Here is an 11,900-nt window from a genome sequence, read left to right on the forward strand (position 1 = left end):
GGAGGTGCTATGGGGGAGGGAGGGGAGGGAGGTACAAAGTATTGCGTCTAAGATAGGCTCAAGAATGTATTGTACAACACAGGCGATACAGCCAATATTTTATAATAACTGTAAGTGGAAAGTAACCTTTCAAAATTGCATAAAAAAATTTTTTTTGGGCCTCAAGGCATGTGGGATCTTCGTTCCTCCACCAGCAATCGAAACCGCGCCCCCTGCATTGGAAGCACGGAGTCTTAACCACTGGATTGCCAGGGAAGTCCCTGTATAAAGTTTTTTAAAAATAATAGTAAAAAAATAAGACGCAAAAAAATAAGTAAAGCGGCAACTGACATCAGAGGAACCCCAGGGACCTAGGGTAGCTAAGTGTGAGGGGGTTTGTAGGGAGTAGCAGTTTGTCAGGCCAGTGAGTCCGTTTTAAAGTACTTATGACTCAAGTAGCTGCATATTTAACTAGCGGTTATATCTGCAGCAGAGTTTACATCAACATTAGAAGGGTTTTATGTTTTACCTTTATTGAGGCATAATTTACACATCATAAAATTAACCCATTTAAAGAGCACAATCTAATGATCTTTAGTAAGTTTACCTGACCTGTGCCACCTTCACTATAATCTAATTTTAGAATCTTTCCGTCACTCTCAAAGGATCCCTTGGGTCCATTTACAGTTAATCCGTTTGCTCCATCAGCCCCAGGCAACCACTAATCCACTTTCTGTTTTGATGCATTTGCTCATTCTGGACATTTCATATAATTGGAATTCCTACTTTCTGTGGCCTTTTGCATCTGGCTTCTCTCACTGAGCATCATGTTTACAAGATTCATCCGTATGGTAGCCTGTGTCAGTACTTCCTTCCTTTTTATGACTCAATAATATTCTGTGGTATGGCTAGACCATGTTTCATTTATCCATTCAGCTGATGGACATTCAATTCTTCCAGTTCTGGGCTACTGTGAATAACGCCCTTCGAAATGTTGACCCAAAGGTCTGTATGGCCGCATGTTTTCACGTCTTTTGGGTAGATACCTAAGAGTGGACTGGCAGGTTGGATGAGAAATTTATGCTTGTTAAAAAACCGCCAGTACTGTTTTAGGGGCTTCCTTGGAGGTCCAGTGGTTAGGACTCTGCGCTTCCACTGCAGGGGGCACAGGTTCTAAGATCCCGAATGCTGCACAGCATGGCCAAAAACCAAAGCAGAACCCTGCCAGTATTGTTTGAGAAGTGGTTTTTAATTTTTATTTATTTATTTATTTTTGGCTGTGTTGGGTCTTCGTTGCTGCGTGCGGGCTTTCTCTAGGTGCGGTGAGCGGGGGCTACTCTTTGTTGCGGTATGCAGGGTTCTCATTGCGGTGGCTTCTCTTGTTGCGGAGCACAGGCTCTAGGTGCATGGGCTTCAGTAGTTGCAGCATGTGAGCTTCCGTAGTTGTGGCACGTGAGCTCAGTAGTTGTGGCTCGCAGGCTCTAGAGTGCAGGCTCAGTAGTTGTGGTGCATGGCCTTAGTTGCTCCACAGCATGTGGGATCTTCCCGGACCAGGGATCAAACCCATGTCCCCTGCGCTGGTAGGCGGATTCTTAACCACTGTGCCACTAGAGAAGTCCCGAGAAGTGTTTTTTTAAAAGGATGCAGAGGGTGTCTTGCCCAGGCCTCAAGGCCCCCCAGATAGATGGTGGCCCCCCCAGCTAGATGGCAGTGGAATCAGGACTGCAACAAAGCTGTCAGCCTATACAGAGCATGTCCTTAACCACACACTCACTCTCAGAAGCCCTTTGTTCATTTAGAAACTTGAAATCAACCCTCACTCATGTCCTTCTGGAAAAATCCCAGGCAATGAAATCTTTTCCCATTAAGCAGAATCTTTCTTTTATTTTATTTATTTAATTTTTTTTACTTTCTTTTGATTTTTTTTTTTAGTTGATTTACAATGGTGTGTTAATTTCAGGTGTACAGCAAAGTGATTCAGTTATACATATATATATGTATATATTCTTTTTCAGATTCTTTTCCCTTATAGGTTATTACAAAATATGGAGTAGAGTTCCCCAGAATCTCTCTTTTAAAAGAATAGCCTCAGGAAGTGTTGAAAGAAATGACCAAAGTTTGCAAAACCCTCCTTTGTCATCTGGTACTAAAATTAACTGGAGTTGGGGTAACTGGAGTTGGGGGAAAGAGCCCAATGCGTGCAAATTTTGATTAACCTGTACATTAGTCATTTAACATTTTTGAGCATTTTTCGTGGTTTGTATAGGATATATAATTTGGTCAGTAGATTTTTTTTTTTTTAAAGAAAGCAAATGGTTTCAGATCAGTAGTTTGGACTAAGATGGTGCAATCATGGCAAATTGTCTCTCTGTTCAGCACCTGTTCCTGTATTAAGAGAACTGTTGATGACAAATAGTCATTGGGTGTTACCTGTATATGTAAAATTAGGCTGGAAGCTAAGTAAGGTGGGGATTAAAAACCTTTCTTGTTTGTATTCAGAAGACTTATTGTTCAGGGTCCTGTATATACTAGGTGCTCAATCAGTGCTTGTGGGAGGAGCAAACGTATGCATGAAAGTGTGGGAATTTAGTCCCTAGTATTATTAACCGTCAACCTTTGCTGAGGCCACCCTTCACATCAGGCATTGTGCTAGGCACTGGCTATAAACACAAACAGGTACTGTCCTGGCCTCCGGGGGGCCCTCAGGCCAGTGAGGGGCAGGCCAGGCCTCTTGTTCAAAAATTACGAAGGGGGGAAGGGTAAGCTGTGACAAAGTGAAAGAGTGGCATGGACATATATACACTACCAAACGTAAAATAGATAGCTAGTGGGAAGCAGCCGCATAGCACAGGGAGATCAGCTCGGTGCTTTGTGACCACCTAGAGGGGTGGGATAGGGAGGGTGGGAGGGAGACGCAAGAGGGAGGGGATATGGGGATATATGTATATATATAGCTGATTCACTTTGTTATACAGCAGAAACTAACACAACATTATAAAGCAATTATACTCCAATAAAGATGTAAAAAAAAAAAAAATATGAAGGGTTTCAAGCTGGCAACCAGTGTGGAGGCCTTCTGGGCACCAGCCTTTGTGCAACCATACATGCTGTACAACCGTGAAGGCAGCCCTGTGTGTTGGTTTCTCTACACATGCAAACCTCTGAAAGGACTCAGCAGAAATCATTCATGCTGTCTGAAGGGGCCCAGACAATGTCACTTCCATGCTCAAAAGTTCTTTGTTGGTACCCCGTGTCACCCAGAGTAATAGCCAAGGTCCTGACCCCCGGCGGCCAGCACACCCACTCCCTACTTCTTGGCTCTCCTGTACTCTTCTCCTAGCTCTCTCCACTCACCCACTGTGCCTCCTTGTGCTGTTTTTGTCCAGTAAACCTTGCCCAGACCTGCCTCAGGGCCTATGCACTTGCTATTCTCCCCAAAGCCTCCTGGCTAACTCCCTTTGTGAAGTCACCTCCTAGCATTCCTAGCTGCTCTGGTTAAAGCTGCCACTCCCTCTAATGCTCTACCCCCCCTCCACAAACCCCCTAGTCCCCTAATTTCCTTTCTTTTTCTCCATAGTACCTGTTACGTTTTAATAGACTTAATAACTTGATAAGACTTGTTTCATTTTGCCCCGCTCGCTCTAGAGTGTAAGCTCCTCGAGGGGGGGGATTTGTGTGTGTATATGTCTTTTTTGATCTCTGCTATAGCCCCAGTACCTGCAACAGCACCTGAGCTATAACAGGTGCTCAATAACTGTTTATTGAGGGAAAGAAGACAGACTTCTCACGTACAGGCAAACGTGGATCAAGCCTCTGAATTAAATACTATGACGGGTCCCATATGAAGAAATTGAGGCATGTCAGGGAGTCCTACTATCAAGCCAGCTCAGGTAACCAGTGTAAGAACCTCGGGATCACAGGGGAAGCTTTTGCTTTTCTTTCAATGCCTTTCTAGACTATTAGCATTTTAATTTTTTACCATGTGTCCATATTCTTTCTATTTAAGAAAAGAATCTACTACAATTTTGTAGAGAAGTTGTACAAAGAGCCTGTTGTTAATTTCCTAGATTTCTGACATTGATTTCATAGGGCGGTGCCTTGGCATTCAGGAGGCACTCAATATTTGTCTGTGGTGTGAATGGAGAGAGACTGTATACTCAGCAGAGGGAGAAAAGGAGAGACACAGAGAGATTTAAGAACAGTGCTGGCAACCAGTTAAGTGTAGTCATGAAAATGCAGTGGGGGGCTTCCCTGGGACTTCCCTGGTGGCGCAGTGGTTAAGAATCCGCCTGCCAATGCAGGGGACATGGGTTCAAGCCCTGGTCCGGGAAGATTCCACATGCCGCAGAGCAACTAAGCCTCTGCGCTACAACTACTGAGCCTGTGCTCTAGGGCCTGCAAGCCACCACTACTGAGCCCAAGTGCCACAAGTACTGAAGCCTGCGCGTCTAGAGCCCGTGCTCCACAACAAGAGAAGCCACTGCAATGAGAAGCCCACGCACTGCAACAGAGAGTATCCCCTGCTCGCCGCAACTAGAGAAAGCCCGCGCAGCAACAAAGACCCAACACAACCAAAAATAAATAAATAATTAAATAATTAAAAAAAAAGTGTAGTGGGTAGCAAATTTTCTGATGGCAAGAGCCTACACTCTATTTTCTTAAGACTTTTTCATTGAGTTATAAAATAGCCTATCCTCATCATTCATGGATTCTGTATTTGTGAATTCACTTACTCACTAAAATATGTTTGTAACCCCTAAATGTACACTCACAGTACTTCCGAAGTCTTTGACAACTATCTGAGTCTCCCGACAAGCACATTCCCAGCTGAAGTCAAACAAGGCGACCAACACCCTGACTTTTGTTTCGGCTCTGATACAGAGCACCAGTGTCCTTTCGTGGTCTATTTAGTGCCATGTTTTTTGCGCATTTGCACTTTTTGTGGATTATACTGTTTAAAGCGGCCCCCAAGCGTTGTGCTGAGGTGCTGTCTATGTTCCTAAGTGCAAGAAGGTGTGACGTACTTTAAGGAGAAAACGCATGTGTTAGAAAAGCTCCATCAGGCACAAACTGTAGCGCTGCTGGCCCTGCATTCAACGTACATGACACAACAGTATATATTAAATAAGGTGCCTTTAAACAGAAACACACAGTTTGGCCGTTCCCAAACACCTGTATGACAACCTAGTAAGGATTTCTGCAAAATATAAAGCTTTTAAATTTACCTGATTATTTCACATTCATGAACTCGTTAACGGGAGCTTTGTGAAGTATGCGTCAATATCGTACAGTATGTATGGCATGCAATCATGTTATACAAAATTATTACTTTTTAAATGATTTTTGCCTGCAACAATTATAGTTGTAGTATTGTTGCAAACTCTGTTTAAAAAAAATAAATGTATTTATTTATTTTTGGCTGTGTTGGGTCTGTTGCTGCGCATGGGCTTTCTCTAGTTGCGGCGAACAGGGGCTACTCTTCGTTGCAGTGAGCGGGCTTCTCATTGTGGTGGCTTCTCTTGTTGCGGAGCACAGGCTCTAGGCACACAGGATTCAGTAGTTGCAGCACACAGGCTCAGTAGTTGTGGCTCGTGGGCTCTAGAGTGCAGGCTCAGTAATAGTGGAGCACGGGCTTAGTTGCTCCATGGCATGTGGGATCTTCCCAGACCAGGGCTTGAACCCATGTCCCCTGCATTGGCAGACAGATTCTTAACCACTGCATCACCAGGGAAGCCCTGTTATATAAAATTATGTTTCCTTTAACTATGGAAGGAACCTCTACTGTAACGTAATTAAACAATGAAATAATGTGTTAAGGTTATGGGGATATTATCTAAAGTGGGCTTGATTCTGTAGCCCCAAAGGTACCCAGCAGAAGCTAACTCTGGGACCCACGAAGGGCTAAGTCTTCGGGGAAAGAATGGGTGAGATGAAATGCACAGTGTTGTGGGTTTTTTAAATTTATTTTATTTAAGTATAGTTGATGCACAGTGTTGTGTTAATTTCTACCGTACAGCAAAGTGACTCAGTTATACATATATATACACTCTTTTTCATACTATTTTCCATTATGGTTTAGCACAGGCTATTGAATTCCCTGTGCTATTCCCTGTGCTATACAGTAGGACCTTGTTGTTTATCCATTCTATCAATATATATAATAGTTTGCATCTGCTAATCCCATACTCCCAGTCCATCCCTGTCTCACCCCCCTCCCCCTTGGCAACCAAAGGTCTCTTCTCTATGTCTGTGAGTCTGTTTCTGTTTAGTAGATAAGTTCATTTGTGAAATGCATAGTGTTTAAATGGTAGACACTGATTTGGACCATTATTAAATGGATTCTATCCTCTTATCTACCTATCTATATCTGTCTAGCTGGCAAAATGTCATAGCGAATATTTGAATGAAAGTCCAAATATGAGGGAGTTTTGCATGTACTTCAATACAAGGTAGAGGCTTCAAAATTACTTTAGAGTAGTCCTTCTTTTGTCCTGGAACCACACCTTGCGTAAACCTTTAAGCTATGCAAATGAGCAAGGATTCCATACCCAGCCTTCGGAAGAGCTAGGGGTGGGGAAGGGGTGGTGGTGGGAGGGAGCCTTCAATAGGCTGGAGGCTGAGAAGGGTAGGACCAGATCTCTTTCCCTTCACTGCTGGGCCTCCCAAGCACAAGACGCTCTTCATGCTCCCAGAGAACTTACTTTCTTGGGATTCGCCATGCCGTCAAAGTCAAGGCCGCCTCAGAAAAGGAAACGGAAGCCTGAGTATAGCTGGAGGACCAAAGGGGCATATGTCCCCCAATTCCTGAGGCAACGTACCCCTAACACCCCTGGCACCAGCTTACGCTGCAGGTGGTTTCTGGATGCCTGGAGGGGCACAAGACAAAAACAAGGTATGTTTTTTAGAATCATGTTTTCCAACTTGATTGTCGGTTTGTAAGAAAGCTGTTGATTTCAGGGAGGTAGATCTTGCCATGGGCCAACTTATAGAAATCTTGAATTGCCTTCCATAGCTGGTTGGTTTCTTCTCGGGGGGGTTTTAGGTATGTGAGCGTGTGATTTGCAAATAAGCCTTTGACCTTTTCCTTTGCAGTTGAGCCTGTGTTTCATTCTCTTGCTTTTGGCGTTGTTCCTTTGGAAGTTGACTGAATCAACCAAAATGGGGTTGGGTCTTTGAACAGCTAGTGGAAGGATGGGTATGGGGGACAGAGGTTAGGGTTAGGGTGGAGAACAAAAGGGGAGCTTATCAGTCTAACCAGAATAATGGTTGAAAGGGCTCCTCCCCCAGGCTCCAAGATGGGCACAGATGCCCAAGTGCAGTCCTAATTACCCTTGAAAATCCCTTAAATCACTTTTGTTACCTATTATCTTCCAAGGAAGGAACAAGATTACCTTATTGAATACAGCTGAACTGACTGTTGTATTTAGAAATGTCATAACATTTCCCCCCTTCAAAAAAACAAAACAAACAAACAAAAAACAACTTCAAATCCAGAATCACACCAGTCCAGAGCTGAAGTCATGTAAGTGAACATGAAAATACTGAGCATTTGTTCTATCTCCATAAACTTGTAAGATCCCTTTCCTCCCTTGGTTTCATCTGAAGCTCGCAGCCCTTACTCCCATCCCTTTGTAATTGACGTTCAGGCCCACATTTAAACACCGTCTTCGGCTTTCTTTTGCATGGTTTTTGTGTTTCCCCGTACATTGGATGCCCTTCCTTGCTTTACCTGCACAGAGAATTCAACCTTCGGAACCCCACAGACAGGGAGAGGGTTGTGTGCCGATCGTGAGGTTGGAACATTGGAGAAAGGTGCGGGGCTTCACCTTAGTAGGTGGGGCGGCTACAAAGCTCTGCTAGTTCCCACAGCTGCCACTGAAATCCCGGCTCCGAGAAACCTACAAAACCTACAAACGAATAGGTTTGTTCCTTTAGTCGATATTTGAGTCTTTTCCTGTGGATTCTAACTTGAAGGAGATAAGGGCAGTTACTACCCTACTGAGCACACATTCCATTCTGATGGAGGAGGCAGACTTTTTTTTTTTAATTTATTTTTTGGCTGCACTTGGGGCGTGTGGGTCTTAGTTCCCCAACCAGGGATTGGAACCCGCGCCCCCTGCAGTGGAAGCGCAGAGTCTTAACCAGTGGACCAGCAGGGAAGTCCCTGTACAAGTTTTTGTGTGGACCTACGTTTCCAGTTCTCTTGGATGTATATCTAGTCGAATGGTTGGGTCATATGGTAACTGTTTAACTTTTTGAGGAACTGATTTTGAACTTTTTGAAATGTGACTCATAGAAATTTTAAAATTGCATATGTGGCTCGTATTATCCTACAGCTGGCCTAGAATGTCCCAAGCATTGTGATGAAAGGTTGGAGAGAATTTATACTAAAGGGTGTGACGGGGAGGCGAGGGCAATGCTGGGCAGAGGGTACCCTTCTGTAACTTTTATATCTTACTTTATATACCTTCATCATCTCTGTTGATGATAATTGCCAAAGCCTGTTAACTGGTCTCCCTGCTCCAGGGCCAATCTCCATCCAGCAGCCAGAGATATTTTTAAAAGTGTAATTCTGATCATGCTATTCCCTGTTTAAAACACTTCAATGGCCTCCCTGTTCCAATCATATCAAATGTAAATTCTTTCCCATGGCCTGGCACTCATTAGTTGCTCAGGAAATATTTGTTGAACAAATAATGGAAAATATTTTATGTCTTTTTTTGTTTCAAATCTATATATTTTTTAAATTTAAAGAAATTTCAAATTGAAAAGAGTAAAACACTTAAAATTTATATTTCAGGGCAACATCCCACGTGCAGTATAAGTCCATTTTCCTGTATCTTCTCCATCACTGGGTATTCATCTTTTTAATTTTTAACTACGGCCTATTTGCTGGGTGAAAAGTATCTTGTTTTAAAGTTGGATTTCTTTGTTAACAACTAGGTTGAGCATCTTCTGTTTGTTCACTATTTGTTATCTGGTTTTATGACCAAATTAATGATTACAAGCTTACTTTGTTTTTATCAAAAAGTATTCTTTTCCACATGAAAGATCTCCAACCTTTGTCTATGTCATATTTGTCCTTTGTTAGGTTAACAAAAATAGATTTTTTATTTTTTTAATTTGGCCACACTGCTCAGCTTGTGAGATCTTAGTTCCCCAACCAGGGATTGAACCCGCATCCTCGACAGTGAAAGTACAGAGTCCTAACCACTGGACTGCCAGGGGACTCCCAACAATAGATATTTTAAAAAATATCTTCTAGAAGAAAATGCATGCTTACAAATAAAACTAATTTAAAATACAGGTTAAAAAAAAAAGATCGGTTATAAAGCAGAAACTAACACACCATTGTAAAGCAATTATACTCCAATAAAGATGTTAAAAAAAATAAAAGATTGGTGTGTTAGGAAAATGGTTAATAAAGAAGAATAAATAGTAGCTGATATTTATATGGCAAGTGTTATTTTTTATTTTTATTTTTTTGGCTGCGTTGGGTCTTTGTTGCTGTGCGCAGACTTTCTCTAGTGGCAGAGAGCGAGGGCCACTCTTCCTTGTGGTGCACAGGCTTCTCATTGCTGTGGCTTCTCTTGCTGCAGAGCACAGGCTCCAGGCGCACGGGCTTCAGTAGTTGCAGCACACGGGCTCAGTAGTTGTGGCTCGCAGGCTCTAGAGTGTAGGCTCAGTAGTTGTGCTGCATGGACTTAGTTGCTCCGCAGCATGTGGGATCTTCCCGGACCAGGGCTTGAACCCGATTCCCCTGCATTGGTGGGTGGATTCTTAGCCACTGCCCCACCAGGGAAGTCCTGACAAGTGCTATTCTACCTAGAGCATCCTTTATCCCCTGGGGCTAGCAGTCTGTCCCAACTACTTCATTCTGCCATTATAAGAGCCACAGACAATAAATGAATGGGTGTGTCTGTATTCCAATAAACCTTATTAATGGATACTGAAGTGTGAACCTTCATAATTTTCACATGCCATGAAATACTATTCACTGATTTTTTTTTCCAACCATTGAAAAAAATGTAAAAAACATTCTTAGTTCTTGGGCTATGCAAAAACAGGAAGTAGACCAGACAAATGTGGCCCACGGGCTATAGTTTGCCAACCCCTGCTTTATCCCTTTTGAACTTGACTATAGCTCAGTGAGGTGGACAGGTAGGCATGATTCTCCACTTTCAGTACCTGCAGGAGCAGATTCAGGGAGGTGAGGGCATGGAGCTCACATAGTCTGGCTGGGTCCTGCCCCATCACACACAGATGCTCAAAGGAAAAACCAACAAGAGCAAACAATTCCGTGGAAGCCAAAAGCTTTTATTCAAATCCAGACTGTTATAGGTTTTAGAAACTTAAGTTTTTAATGAATCTAAAGCTTTAATGATTCCACCCTAGACCAAATACTTTGAAAAAGGAATACCATGTCCCTTTGAGTGTAGCTATTGCAACACTTTCCTTGCCCAACTGGATCCCATCAGTGCTATCCACTTTAAACTCAGAGGGTGGGATTTTTTCTTTTTTTTTCTTTCTTTTTTTTTTTTGCGATACGTAGGCCTCTCACTGTTGTGGCCTCTCCCGTTGCGGAGCACAGGCTCCGGACGCTCAGGCTCAGCGGCCATGGCTCACGGGTCCAGCCGCTCCGCGGCATGTGGGATCTTCCCGGACCGGGGCACAAACCCATGTCCCCTGCACGGGTGGGATTTTTAAACAACCAGGATAATTGGAGGGCAGTAGGGCCCCAGCTTCAGAGTGTAGACAGACTTAGAATCCTGTCACTTATTTGCTGTGTGACTTTCGACAAGCTGCCAACCTCTCCATAAGAAGATCACCATCTAGGGTTTCATTTTCAGTGCAAATTTGAATCAATGCCATAAAAATAGGAGTCAAGTCCCAGTTTTTGTCTGAATGTGAAATAATACAAATTCCTTAGACACCCCCCCCCCATATTAATTTAAGGCTCCAAAAATCTCCAAGCACAAAGGACCAAGAGGCCTGAAGCACCCATATGTGTCTAGACAACTAGGACAACCCCATGTGAGTAGGTAAACAGAAATACCCATCCTCCATTATCAAGGGTAGTCTTGAATGATTAGCCTTATTTTTTTTAATTTAAATTTATTGATTGATTGATTGCTGTGTTGGGCTCCTGTTGCTACGTGAGGGCTTTCTCTAGTTACGGCGAGAGGGGGCTACGCTTTGTTGCGGTGCGCAGGCTTCTCACTGCAATGGCTTCTCTTGTTGCACGGGCTCTAGGCTTGTGGGCTTCAGTAGTTGTGGCACACAGGTTCAGTAGTTGTGGCTCGCGGGCTCTAGAACGCAGGCTCAGTAGTTGTGGCGCATGCGCTTAGCTGCTCTGCGGCATGTGGGATCTTCCCGGGCCAGGGCTCGGACCTGTGTCCCCTGCACCGGCAAGCGGATTCTTAACCACTGTGCCACCAGGGAAGCCACTGAATGATTAGCTTTAAATGTCGCCAAGTCTTCAGGAACACAACCCGCTCAGAAAATATGGGAGCGTGGGATACATCCTTACCCGGCTGGTGTAAAAAGTGGAGTTAAAATAAGGAAAGTAGCTGGCATGGAGTGGATCAGGCAAAACAATGGCTATTTGTATTAGTTCAGTGGCAGAGTATTAATTGAGGAATTTCTTGGATGTGGGTTTTGAAATATTGACAGGCCTGCCTGGGCGAGGGCAACCTGGTGTGACTCTTAAGACCTCCTATGGAGCGGTGCTGAGGCTGCCAGAGTGGGAATCTGTTTTAGTTTTTTTTTTTGGAAGGCCACTGACTTTATTAATTTAAAAAAACTTTACAAGGACAGTGACTCTTCTGCCAGAAAGAGGACCAAATGGCGTAAAACAGACCCGAGGTGGGAGCAGGGGGCGGGTGAGGACAGGGCCAGGAATCACTCAGAAAAGCTGGTAA

Source organism: Tursiops truncatus, chromosome 15, assembly GCF_011762595.2.
Source record: "Tursiops truncatus isolate mTurTru1 chromosome 15, mTurTru1.mat.Y, whole genome shotgun sequence".
Taxonomy (NCBI): domain Eukaryota; kingdom Metazoa; phylum Chordata; class Mammalia; order Artiodactyla; family Delphinidae; genus Tursiops; species Tursiops truncatus.